Here is a 12,764-nt window from a genome sequence, read left to right on the forward strand (position 1 = left end):
CCTTGCCATGTACAAAAAAGGCCACTTTGCTCCCCCTCAGCTTTGATGCACTTCCTATAATCCAGTGCTCTTCTCAGGTGCTGCAGCTGGTGTCACTGCAGGTTGTAGGGGGGAAAGCCTTGAAGTGGAAATGGATGCTGATTTTTTAAAAAATCTGTCCTATGAAAGATCCCCCTGGACAAGAAGTTTTGCCTTTGGCTCAAGATCCCCTGTGCCTGGACAAGTCATGTCAGCAGACAGAATGTGCCCTGAAATAGAAATAATGGCATGGTGACAAGGCCTTCATCTAGCAGGCAGGACTGATGCTGCCAGAGTGGCAGACTCTTCCCTTGCAGCCTGAGAACACAGCACATCCCATGGGAAACTGCAGACCTGTAACCCTGATGTGCCAGTGCCCAGCCTTACAAACGGGTTGTGATGGGCTGACACAGCCTCTCTCCTGACTGCTGCTCTTTCATACCTCATTATTCATATTTATTCTGAGGTATATGTTTGGGCTGGGTGAGAGAACATGGGCTTTTTCTTTATATTTTTTTTCTTTTTAGTAATCAGTAATTAGAGTTCCTATGTCTTGTGTAGGCCAAATTCAAAGACTGATGTACAAGCTAGTGTAAGACCAACATCTTATGATGTTCTTATCACCTATCTACAGCCCTTGGCACATAGGGAGACCACTCATTACATATCTAGGGCAAAGCAAAGCATCATTTCAGACAGAAAACCTGTCTCTGGTAGGTATCTTTTGAATGCTTCACTTATTTTTTATTTTTCCTCTTCCCTTTCCTCACACTCCGGTGATGAATTATCCCAAGTTATGAATGATACAACTCTTACCCTTAACTTCACAGATAATTCAGGTCAAATTCAGAGGTGATACAAAGGAATCAAAGTGGAAGTAATAATGGAAGAGTGCACAGCAACCCTCTCCCATGTCATACACAATCAGGAGCCAGAAGAAAGGTGTGACACACACAAATCCAAGCTCCCCCTGGGACCTTCCTTTACCAATGTAAATCTTCTTAATAAACAAAATGCGACAATTCTTTTTTCATGTAAAGGCTTTGTAATAGTTATAGTGCTGCCATAAACTGTTGATGAAATTATTCAGAATGGAACAACCATTTGGTTTGCTGCCTTCAGTCACATAAAGACAAAAACTCCTGACAATAAGGCATCATCATACAGGAAAAAATTAGTAAGACAGCCCTCTCTCTCCTCATGACAAAGAGCATGGCTGTAGCATTGCTGGTTCTGCACTGTTTGCATTATTTTCACCCCAAAGACTTCCCAAATGGTCTAAATCCTGCACCCATAAACAGAATAGGCAGTTTCTAACTGTATAGTACAGTCAAGATAATGTCAATCTTCTGCAGCTCTTTCTCATGCCACCCAGAAGAATCCCTGCTGCTTGAGGTCAGTCAAATACTGCTTTTTTGGGGGTGGGTGGGGCTACATAGATTTGCGAGCAGTAATACTGTTTACAGCTCTGCAGGTAAGAGAGGGTTAAACAAGTTTTATGTTCAGAGCACCTAAAAGGGTCAAGGGGTCATTTCCTTCATGTGTAACCATTTGACCAGGTGCAACTGTGGAATTTTGCCTTCCTCAAAAGCCTCAAGGTATAGATTACTTCCCAGAGGTGTGTAATTAATTTAATTGCCCAAACCTCCTTGGATATGGCAAAACTTAAAAATATTGAGCACACAGTGGCTGGAGAGACAGAAGAGATTTGTTTGACAAATACCACCATCAGCCCAAGCCTCACTTTCACATGAATCATCATTTAGGATTAGGGAGGAAACGGAAATGGAAATGTCTGTCTGAATCCCAGCAAAGTGAGTTCAGCACTTATTTCCATGAGTTATTTCTGCATTACCCTTTTAAAATCACTGCTCTTTCCCTTGGCACTTCAATGAGCTAATGACCCAGAGTATATGACAAAAGTGTCTCAGCTTTCAGAGTCCTGAATCTTTTCTTCAGACTCTTACCAGAAGCAGCTAATGTTTTTAAAGCATGCTAGTGAAGCCTATTGCTTACAAATAACTGAGGAAAACAAACAAACAAATGAACCATATATTAGCTATTCTCTTTTTGGTTTTTGTTCCTTATTATGGATTCATTAGACCTGAATTTTTTTTTTTTTTTTTGACTTAGAGTTATTTCACCAATTTGTTTCTGTGTAAGGAATGTCATATACACCTCGCTGGAGCCAAACGGAAAATTCCTCTTTTTTTCAAGATGACTGGGATGATTGGCCAGAAATATGAATTTTGGACAAGAATTTCAAGATCAGGTGAGCAGAGCACACCAGCCCAGAGGTTTAAAGTCTCCACTAGAAGGCCTCCACACTGTAAGGCCTAATACACACTTTTTTAAGAGCTACAGTCCTAGATCCTGAGTGGTACTGAGGTAATGTGGACAATCAACACTTCCTAAACTCCACTGAAAACAAATAGATTCAAAGTCACTTGACTTAGATTGTCTCTTGGCCCTGTCAGTCTCTCTCTGAAATTAGGGTGGACTTAGGTTTTGGCACGCAGTTTTACTTTGGGTTTGGTTTTGTTTGCTTTTTATTAGTAGAGGTTTAACTAAACACCTGAGAAACCCTGCATGAAACAAAGGTCTTCATTAAAATTTTAACACCCTTGCTGCCTCAGTTTAGAGTCAGCAGAGCTCCCACTATGCATGTAATTGTTTTTCCATAGTAAAATGTTCTTTGCTGAAGGATAATTGATATGAGGCTTAAAATTCTAGCACCAAAATACCCCAAAAAAGTTAATAACTTCTCTAAGTATTTGTATGGGCCTCTGATTCCATCCTCTGGAGTCCCATCATGTTCTTCAGGGGTGGGCTAGTAAATTGTCTTCTTGGCTGCCTCACTGGCCAAGTTCACCCACACACATCTCATATTCCAAGGAGTCTGATCCCACAGGTCCGTGTAAAGTAACCAGTTTCTTTCCTGCAAATGTGCAGTGAGAACGTGATACCATTTTATTTCTGATGTTAGATCACAGGCACAGGCAGTTTAGTGGCCTCTGAACTGATGGGGAAGAGCCACCAGGCACTCAGTCCACAAGCAGAGAACATTAATCAATATGTAAATGTGTGTCTGTGAACACAGACCAGACTGTGGCTGTCTCAGTCAAAAGGTGAAAAACATGCCAAGACATAAAATTATTGTTTACCAGCATCACTGGCTGAAACTGCCCATGCATGATTACAGGATTTTGCTTGTTATTAGGAATTTCTCTCCTGATTAGTCCAGTCCTCAAACCCACCAAAAATATGAGGGCACTTCTACCTATCAATTTAGCAGCAAATGTCTTCATTCTGTTCACAAATTAACAGCTGAGGGAACTCTTCAGCCTTCATCCTACTGATCCCCTGCCCTTGCTTGCTGTGGGAAAAATTAGTGCACTGCATAAAACATTTTTAAATTCTTAAGCTTCCCTCATCCTCTGCCATATGGGCTGCATTACTGTCCCCTCAGCTGGTCACAAGAACACAGCCTCTTTCTAGCCCAGAAATTCTCCTACTGTGTTCTTGCTTATACAGTCAGCCTAAGCCTCAAAACTCCTTGCTCCTGCAACAGAGACTTCTCAGATGAGTTCAGCGATATTAGAAATGTGTGCTGGACAGCAATATCTCCTGAAATGTCCTTGGCCAGACATGGCTTTACAATGTTTATAGCCTTTTTTGCTAATCAAAAGATCTAAGGGGAGTTCAGTGGAATAAAGCAACAAACCTGCTATTGGGGGAGAGGGAAGGTCAGGGAAGATCATGTTAATTAATACCAGTTTTAAACAGATTATAGTATAGTGAGTTCTATACTGATATTTTACAGTATCTACCCAAATCAGGAATCTCTGAGTGAGGTCTCTCTTCCTGGGCTAACCTCTACATCCTCCAGAGGATCACAGCAGGGTGACTGGGCCAACAACCACCCCAGTGGGGGAGGCCTGTCGTCCCAGGACATCTGCTGCCTCCAGGATCTGCCACAGAGGGTTTCAGGCTGGGGACAACAGGTAAGTTCTGGTGTGCAAATTCTGTGTACAGTGCTGAGATGAATCATCTCAGGATCTGGAAAGTGTGTTCAGCCAGGCTGCCTCAACTTTGGCCAGGGCTGCAGCACAGTTTTCTCCAGCTCCTGGAGTAGTCTGAGGCTGGGAAGGCACGAATGTGTTTTAAAGTCACTGTCCTGCAACTCTTCCCAAGGATGGGAGTCATGTGCTGTGTTATCTGAAGACGCATCACACAACCTCACCCTGTCAGCTCAGACCTAAACACAGGTCCCTAAAGTCTCTGTGTGTGAAGTCTGTCCAAAGCTGTGGGAGCAGGGGCAATGCATGGCCACACACAGCTCAGTACATTTGACCAATGCTTTCCTCTGAAGGATGGACCTAAACTCCAGTAAAAGCAATCCAGAAGTGTAGGAAGTAGAAGATGTTAACTAGTAAAGCCACTCATTTCATAATCCTTCAGGGGTGGTTGTGGTGGAGCTGCAAGATTGATTGAGGCTGGAGCTGCTTAGCTTGACAAAGTGATGCAGGGAAGGTGTGGAGACACTGCAGTCATTTGCAGATATTGAATGCCTTTGTGCAAGTACCATGGAGGACAGGCAAATTCACTGAGGTGCCAGAAAAATGAATAAGATGGGATAAAGAAAGGAAATTAACAAGACATCATGGCTGTCAGGAGGAATTTGCTGATATTACTCAGAGGAATAATCTCCCTGCTTCAAACACATAAAACTAAACTAGATAAAATACTATAAATATATATATATACACAGAAAAAGCAATCTGGACTCAGCTTCCAAGGGTGGAAAGAGAAAGGTATCAGGAAAACTGTCTTGTCTATCATCTCCAGGTTTCTCTGAAATTTCAGGTGCTCCTGGGAGTGCTCATTCAAATTTATGCAAAGTTGAATTAAATAACATTGAGCTACTATTGTGTATTCCACCATAAATTCCATTCAGAATAAAATGAAAAGATATTTCTGGAGACCTGTAAGATCTTGTTAAATGAACAAAACCAAGTGGGACTTCCTGCCTAGATATCTTTTTCTTGAGATTATCCAAAGGCTCTTTCTTGACAGAGATTCCCCAGATTATTATCATTGTTATTTCCTGTAATAAAAAAAAAATTCCTTGAAAGTTAGTTTGAATGAATGCTGAGTTTGTGCTTCTCCAGCCAAGAAGCCCTTCCCCAAAACCACTGGAGGCAGTTTGCCACTGTTTTATGTTAGTCTGTCACTGATAGATTGACTGAATGCCCAACCGTGTCTGCCTGCCAAAGATCAATGGCTTCCTCCAGAAAGAAGTAGCCTGGGGGAAGAGGAATGCCTGCACCAAACAGCTTCCTGGTCTCCCATGCAGTTTATGGGTCTGATAATCTTCTTGCTTATCTCAGGGCAACACCAGGGTTCATCCCTTCCATAGGGAGTGGAGATATGCAAGATAGTAACACTATCAGTGCAGAGGCCAGTGGTAGCTTGAAAAAAATAATCACACAGAACTATCTTTTTAGGTTTCCTCAACATTTTATTATCAGAAAAACATAAGGTAAAATAAGACAAGGAAGACAATAGTGTGGCAGACTTTCTCATGCAGCAAGTGATGGGCAAACTTTGCAAAATTCAGATGTCATTTGGTCTGGATCAATAGCTGGAATATGTTGAAGTTCACTTGTGTGCCGCCCTGTATGAGAGATACTGACAACTGTAGAAAGTCCCAAGAATAGCTGATAAGTCAGCTGGGAGTCTAGAGCACATGAAATATGAGAGGCTGAAGGAACTGGGGTTTTCTAACATGGGGAAGAGAAGACTGGACAGGGAAGGAACCAATTGCACCTCCTCCTTCCTGAAGGAACTTGTAGTCAAGACAGCTCTAAACAGAACAACAAGGCTTGATTTGTATTCTAGAAATTGAGGAGCTTAATGTATACATCGATTTGCCAATATCTGTGTCCAACACATAATACAAGATCAAATAGATTCATTGTAGCATTTTATTCTTCAATGAGTTCAGAACCAGAACCTGAAGCAAATTATGATCCAAGCTCTGAAAAAAAAAACCCTGTAGGGGCTCAGAAAACATGATCAGACTAGATCTTGTTTCTTGTTAGGAATTAATTTAGAACTGCAAGGTCTTTTGTTTACCTTTCCTCCCAGACTGGCTTTAACTCAGTGCTCTCCCATTGAATCCAGTGAGTTTGCTACCAATAAAGCTGAGGATAAATAATAGATAGATTTACACACCTCTACAACAACAACATGAAGAGTTCTGGCTGCTTCTTTGTACTGCTCCAGCCTCCTGACTTATCCCACTGTGGGCGGCTGTACTGCTTTCTTCCTCCTCCATAAAGAGAGACAGGAGATGCAAAGAAACAGTGGGAGAGCGCCTCACTTGCAGTGGGACCCACTCCTACCTCAAAGGCTGTCATATATATCCATCTGTGGTTAATTATGAAGTCACAGAAACCAGAAAATAAACATTTCTTACTTTTTGTGTCTTCCACGACAATGGGGTAGATTGTTCCTATCACTCCTTTCTCTCCTCTCCCAGCCCCTTCTCTTATGTCCACCAACTTCTTCACTCTTTTATTCAGGCAAATCCTTTATATTCTCATTGGTGATCCTAATATGTGTAGCAGGAAGGGAAACTGAACCAGATACAAGAATAGAAACACTCCAGGACAGAAAGAAGAAACAGTTGCTGGTAACTAAAACTGAACCTCTAATCATATTTCTGTAGATAAAGGGCCAGTTTCAATCTCATAGATATACCAGTGTGGAAAACAGTATTTTTGTATTTTTCCTTCCATGAACTGCCCTATTTTAGCTGGAGGTATGATTTTCCTCTTCTCAATTTTGCCAGGCATTAGAAAATGGTTAGAGTGACCTGCCTGAGTACAGCTGCCCCTTCCTATCACCCAAATTATTCCAGTCTGCACAGAGCACTTCTCTTCTGCTGCTGGAGCCATCAAGGTTAAGAAGAGCACCAACAGGCAGGAGGTTATATAATCTGCTGAGTGAAACTGCTGGAATGAATTTGGGCCATTATCTCTAAATACTGTGTTTGCACACGACCTCTGCAGAGCTGCACATTTGAGTGGCACATGCAGACAGGGAGCCAGGCTAAGGCAGCACAGCTCTGACTGACTGCCCTCAATTGGGTGATGCTGGATGACACCAGAGGAGGATGCAGTGGCCTCACAATATTTGACATCTGCCCCTCTAGAAAGGGAAAGGATTTCTTGGCAGATAGCCTACCTTCAATATTTAAAATCTGAAGAGAGTTTTTATTGCTTTTTAATTGGGATGAAGGCGGGAGTATGTTTTCTTTGGATCTTACTTCAAAGCAGATGATCAGTGTTGCTGAAAATAAAGAGCCTTGTTTAGGCCTCTTCTAAGCAAAATAAACTCACACGGGAGCATCTCCCTCCATTCACGCTCTCAATGCGTGTCACTTCCCTTGTAGGTTTATTCAAAAAGTAAGAAATGCCAGGCTTCAGTCTGCAGAGAGCAATTGCCTGTTCTTAGGAGATTCAGGTATCAGCACCCCTCTCCAAACAGTCCTTTTGGCCCCACACAGTCAAAACAGAAAGACAACAGTCAAAAGTTCTTGTCTTGGAGCTGTTTCTTTCTACATCTTCATGCAGACAAGAAGGCACCTTGGGAGGTCACTAGTTAAATACAGGACATAACCAACAAAAGCTCTCATATGAATCTTCCCCCTGTTTTAACCTGATGTTTCTCCTCTGTAAGGGAGAAGAGAAATTCACTGATGGGGAGCTAAAATGTTCACCTTTTCCTGGCCTGCCTATCTGCATCAACTTTATCTAATGCAAGTAGATTGAAAATGGGAATAATATTGTTTTATAACACTAATAGGGAGCTTTCAAATCCTCTTCAGTTGTTGTCTATGATTAGAAATACAGCATTCAAGCTGATAGGGCAGGAAGTAGTCTTTTTTCCTTCCCCCAAACATGAAAAACAGTCTTCCAGAGTATGTTGTTCTTCCTCCATATTAAAACTCAGGATCAAGTGACTGACAGTGTCCCAACGGTACTGCACATCTAGATACAGAACAAGAATAACAGGAGCACATCTGATGACCAGAATGTGTACTGTACTGCTGAAGACCCCTCTAACTGCTGGCTCAGCAGAACTGGCTCCCTACAGCACAGGCTTTCTTTTTCAATGACAGGGCAACTTGCTTCAAGAACTGCCTGGATTCATCAAGTGAAGATGTGTGGGACTTAAGGATGCATTTCAACCTGATAGTCTACCACAGGAATCACTGGGCCCCAGATACAGCCAAAAATGATCAATAAGTGCATGCATATCAGCAGTTTCATGGCAAGGAAAATGTTGGACACGGCTCTGTTGCCTCCTTTTGCAGTGCAGCTGAGTCTCAGTAAAGGCTTCTATGTCTAATTCATTTTACCAGACATCACGCACCCTGTGTGTCAGTGCTAATCAGCTTCTCAGTACAGTACAGGGTATGTTGGTAAATAACAACACAGGCTCTATGAGTGAACTATAGCCATTTTTAAAAATGCTACTGATGCACTTTTTTTAAATGCTAAAAATTCAAAACCCGAAAGTTTTTGGCTGGAAACCATAACAGCTCTGTCACAGAGGCCCTACAGGACCTTCTGGGAACTGTATTTCATGTATTTCACACTCCTGGCTTCCCCTGGGCATGATCCTAGGTTGGGCTAGATTTGCTGTGATGCATGATCTTCTCTCCTCTTGTTCTGGTCTCAGGCCTTGAGGCTGACACAAGAGGCGAGGGATGACATATCTTGAGTTCAGCAAGGCTTAAGATATTGTCCCAGGTGACATTTTCAGAAACAGTCTAAATGAACAGTCAGGAGAACACAGTCTAAATGAAGCTTCTCAAGACCTGATGCCAAAATGATTAAAAAAAAAAAAAAAAATTAGAGATCAGTTTTAAATTGCTTAGACTCACCCTGGAAAGATATAGAAGTGGATTACTCAAGGGTCTGTTCTGGCTCTGGCACTACTCTTTGTTTCTGTTAATGATTTTGGCAATGGAATAGGGATTACCTTTTAAAGCCTAAGTACGATACCAAAGTAGTGAGATGGAACAGGAGGAATAAAGGTTGGCTGTTGTAATTAAGTTTAAAAAATCCCAAACCACCAAACACCGAAACTCAACCAATTTAAGTGATTATTAGAAAGAAAAATTTGTGGCTCGCCTGGTTGCAAGTCTGTATTGACAAAGGTCAAATACTATCATTAGGCAGAAATAACCAACCAAATAAAAAAAATCAAGAGATGGTGAATGACCAAGAACACAAAAGGTCTGCAGCAAATGTTCTGGGGACTGCACTGCATAAGAATCTGAAAGTCAGCCAACATTTCCATCATGCTGTGAGAAAAGCCAACTTGAAACAGAAAGAAGTGCCCTATGACAGACTTTGCAAGAAAGTCTTCCAGTCTGTTCAGTAGTGGCAAGGTCTTAACTGGAATGAGGTCTGCAGTTTCACACACTGGACTAAGGACACAGACAATGTTGGGAGATTTCTCCAAAAACAGTGGTAATAATCAGAAGACTAAAAAGCAAACAAACAAAGGAACAGCTCAAAAACTCTCACCTCTTACATGAGGAAAAGGATTTTAAAACTAGTATTTAAGATTTGGAAGAAAAGCCTGAAGGCCTCAAGTCTTCAAAATAATATGAGGGAAAAAAATCTCCAATAGCCATCATTAAAGAAATACTGGCATAAATAGGTTAAGAATGTTTGAAACTTTCATTGTTGCAGATTTTTAAAACAGATTGATAAGTACATGTGAGGAAGAGGAAGGGTGCAATTAATCTTGCTTTAGGGCAGTGGGATGGTCTAGGTGACCTGTTAAATTAATTTTTTTTTTCTCCTCTTATATCTATAAACTTCTGATTCCATGTGTGTTGAGCACAGCCCCTACACCAGAGCTGCACAGGCACATAAAGCCAGCAGCTCCCATAAGACACTATGAGAGCATTTCAAAATGGAATACTTACTTTTAGCAAGGATGTTATGGCTAAGACACCTCAGTTTTCCAGCATTCTAGGTTTTGACAAGTACAGTTAGAAATTTCTAAAGGAAGAAGACCCTTTTTTTTTTTTCCAGCTGGAAGCTTTCTTTCTGTTTAAGTCACAAATTTATATGGAAAAGTATTTTTGAGGCAAACTTTCAACCATCTCTTTGTATTGGGTAAGCATACTGGAAATGTGGATTGTTAATTCTATAGTCTTCACAGTTTAGATAGAAAGTAGAGGAAGGAAAAGATGTTACCTCTCACACTGGAGAGGGTACATACTTGTGAAAAATTATTACTTGTTTAACATTGCCAGAGGTCCAGAGCTTGAGAACAGCCCAGGAAGGAAGTGGGTAACATAGCAGAGAGAAACAGGATGCAAGGTTTTGACTTCAGCATCCTCTTTCCTCTCCTGAGCATGATGTTGTGAGCAGGACTCAGCTCTTAGAATTCCCTGAGAGTCAGTGCGGTTAAATGTACAGGTGCTTTAGGCCTCTTTAGTAAAAACACTGATCTAGCAAATAAAATTCCACCTCCTGTGATTTCTGGCACCTCTGTGATCCTCCACTACTGCACTGTTGCTCTCCTGTCAAACAGGCTCAGCTCAGTGGCTCGGTTGGCACTTGGCAGTGAATTATCACAAAACTTTGCTGTTTCAGATATCTTTTTATCTAGTCCAATCCACAAAGAACCTCAGCCTTTGGAGTCTGATATTCAAATGGCAGGCTTGTTTCCCCCTCTCCATCTCAGTGTTAATTGTGACCACACCTCACTCTGCCCCCTGGATGCTGCTGCTTGCACTGGAGTCTGCCCTGACAACTCATGTCACCCTTCCAGATTGCACTCAGCACTGGGTGCAGTGCAAGGGCCCCTGTAGTCCCCAAGAAAATTTCCAAATGGTCTTAATTTTAATTTTGGGGGAGTGGGAACAACCAACCCAACAACAAAAAACAAGCAGGGAGTTTTTGTCCCATCCTGCTCTTCTTTCCTTCTTCCTCCATGCACTGGCACTCCAAATTCCACTGTCTCCATGGTCAGGGATGGCAGCCAACAGCAGCCCTGTCTAACAGCTGAGGAATATGGCAGAGGTACTACAGCACAGAGGCACATGCACCAACTCCCCAAACCAAAAGAGAAAGGTGACAACCAAACCATGAAAACTCCCCAAACCCCGGAGTCTTAGTGATGCACAAACTTCTCTACAAAACCAACAACTCCTGCAGGCAATGACGTAGTGAAAACTCTAAAGATAAAGGAAGAAAACCTCAGAAGTATTTACATTTTCCTGTAAGAAGTGCCAATTTTAATGGGCAACAAATACTCGACAGGCAAACCAATAAATATATTCAAGGTGTCTAACTCAGTGAAACTCCCTGTGATGCAGGAATACAGGGGATGCAAGAGTGGCTGAGGAGTCAGGCCTGATGTCTTCCATGCACACAAAGAGACAGCTGAGGTTACCTGCATAGTTGCTTTCACCCAGCCTGCCAAGGAGGAAATAAACCTAAACCTTTAATATTTAACTTTTGGTAAAGCCTATTTTTTTCTGTGCCATCTTTTCAAGACACACATACACACTCTGCAGAAGAGTAACTCCCCATTGCAACAAGACTGACCCCACCACACCTCTTTACAGAGCTCTAAGGTGACAGTGAAGCTGAGTTATAGCTGGAGTGGGTGAAGCAACAGGCATTTGTTGCTTAAACACCACACAAGGTGTTATTCTAATTACTGGTGGGCCCCACAGGGGGTGAACAGCAGCTCCCAGCCTAGTGCAAAATGGCAGCCCCTTGATTTGGAGATTAAATTAGTGATTGGGTGTAGAGCAGAAGGGAAATGGGCTGGTGGGGGAGGGAGGACACCATGCTGGTGGGAAAGGAGCCCTTGCTTTTTCCTGTCCGATTCTAGCACCTTGGCCTTGGCTCTGCAGCCCTGCCAGCCCTAGAAAATTCCACTTTATCCCCTCCAGGCTAGAAAAGGCTTTTAGTTGCATGTGGCACTGATTTTTCTAAAAATGTCTCAAGCAAAGGCAAAAACTAACAAACAAAACAACCCCTAAAAAATCCAAAACACCACAACCCCAGACAAACTTATGAGGTTTACAAGCAGCTCAAATCCTGGGTTATTCCTTCACTAATGGGGTTTGTCTGGTGGTACTGAGATCAGAGCCTGGCCACTGGTTACAGGGAACACAATGGAATTTGAAGGCTAATTAACCAAAGAAATGCCTCCACCTGTCTTTAACCAGCCCACGTGTTTTCAATTTGGCTTAAAGCCACAAATGGATAAAATTGTGCTAAACAACTCTGAGCACATGACAGAAAAATAGCCTCCTGAGTTATGAGCCAAATCCAGATGCTCAAGAGACCACAGGAATCAAAACAAGACCATGTTCAGGGATGTAGACGAGGGGGAAAGGGAAGGATAACTTTGCTGAGAGAAAACCTTAATACTCAGCAGCCCAGTTAGGTGTAAATGACAGTGGTTACGAGGCTTGTGGTAAGATTTTGGTGACTACCTCAGCGTGAAAGGATCAGGGGAACAGGCTTCTCCATAATCCCTTATCTCAAACATCTGCATTTAGGACTCTCATAAAAATTATTATGTGAAACCTGTGCACTCCAAAGCCGCATAGCAGTCTTGTCCCTGCACACAGATAGTCATTTCAAAGGAAAACATACATGAAAAGCCCAGTACATAAAACACAGCCAAGTCAG

The sequence above is a fragment of the Zosterops lateralis genome (assembly GCF_965231275.1).
Source record: "Zosterops lateralis genome assembly, chromosome: 8".
Classification (NCBI taxonomy): domain Eukaryota; kingdom Metazoa; phylum Chordata; class Aves; order Passeriformes; family Zosteropidae; genus Zosterops; species Zosterops lateralis.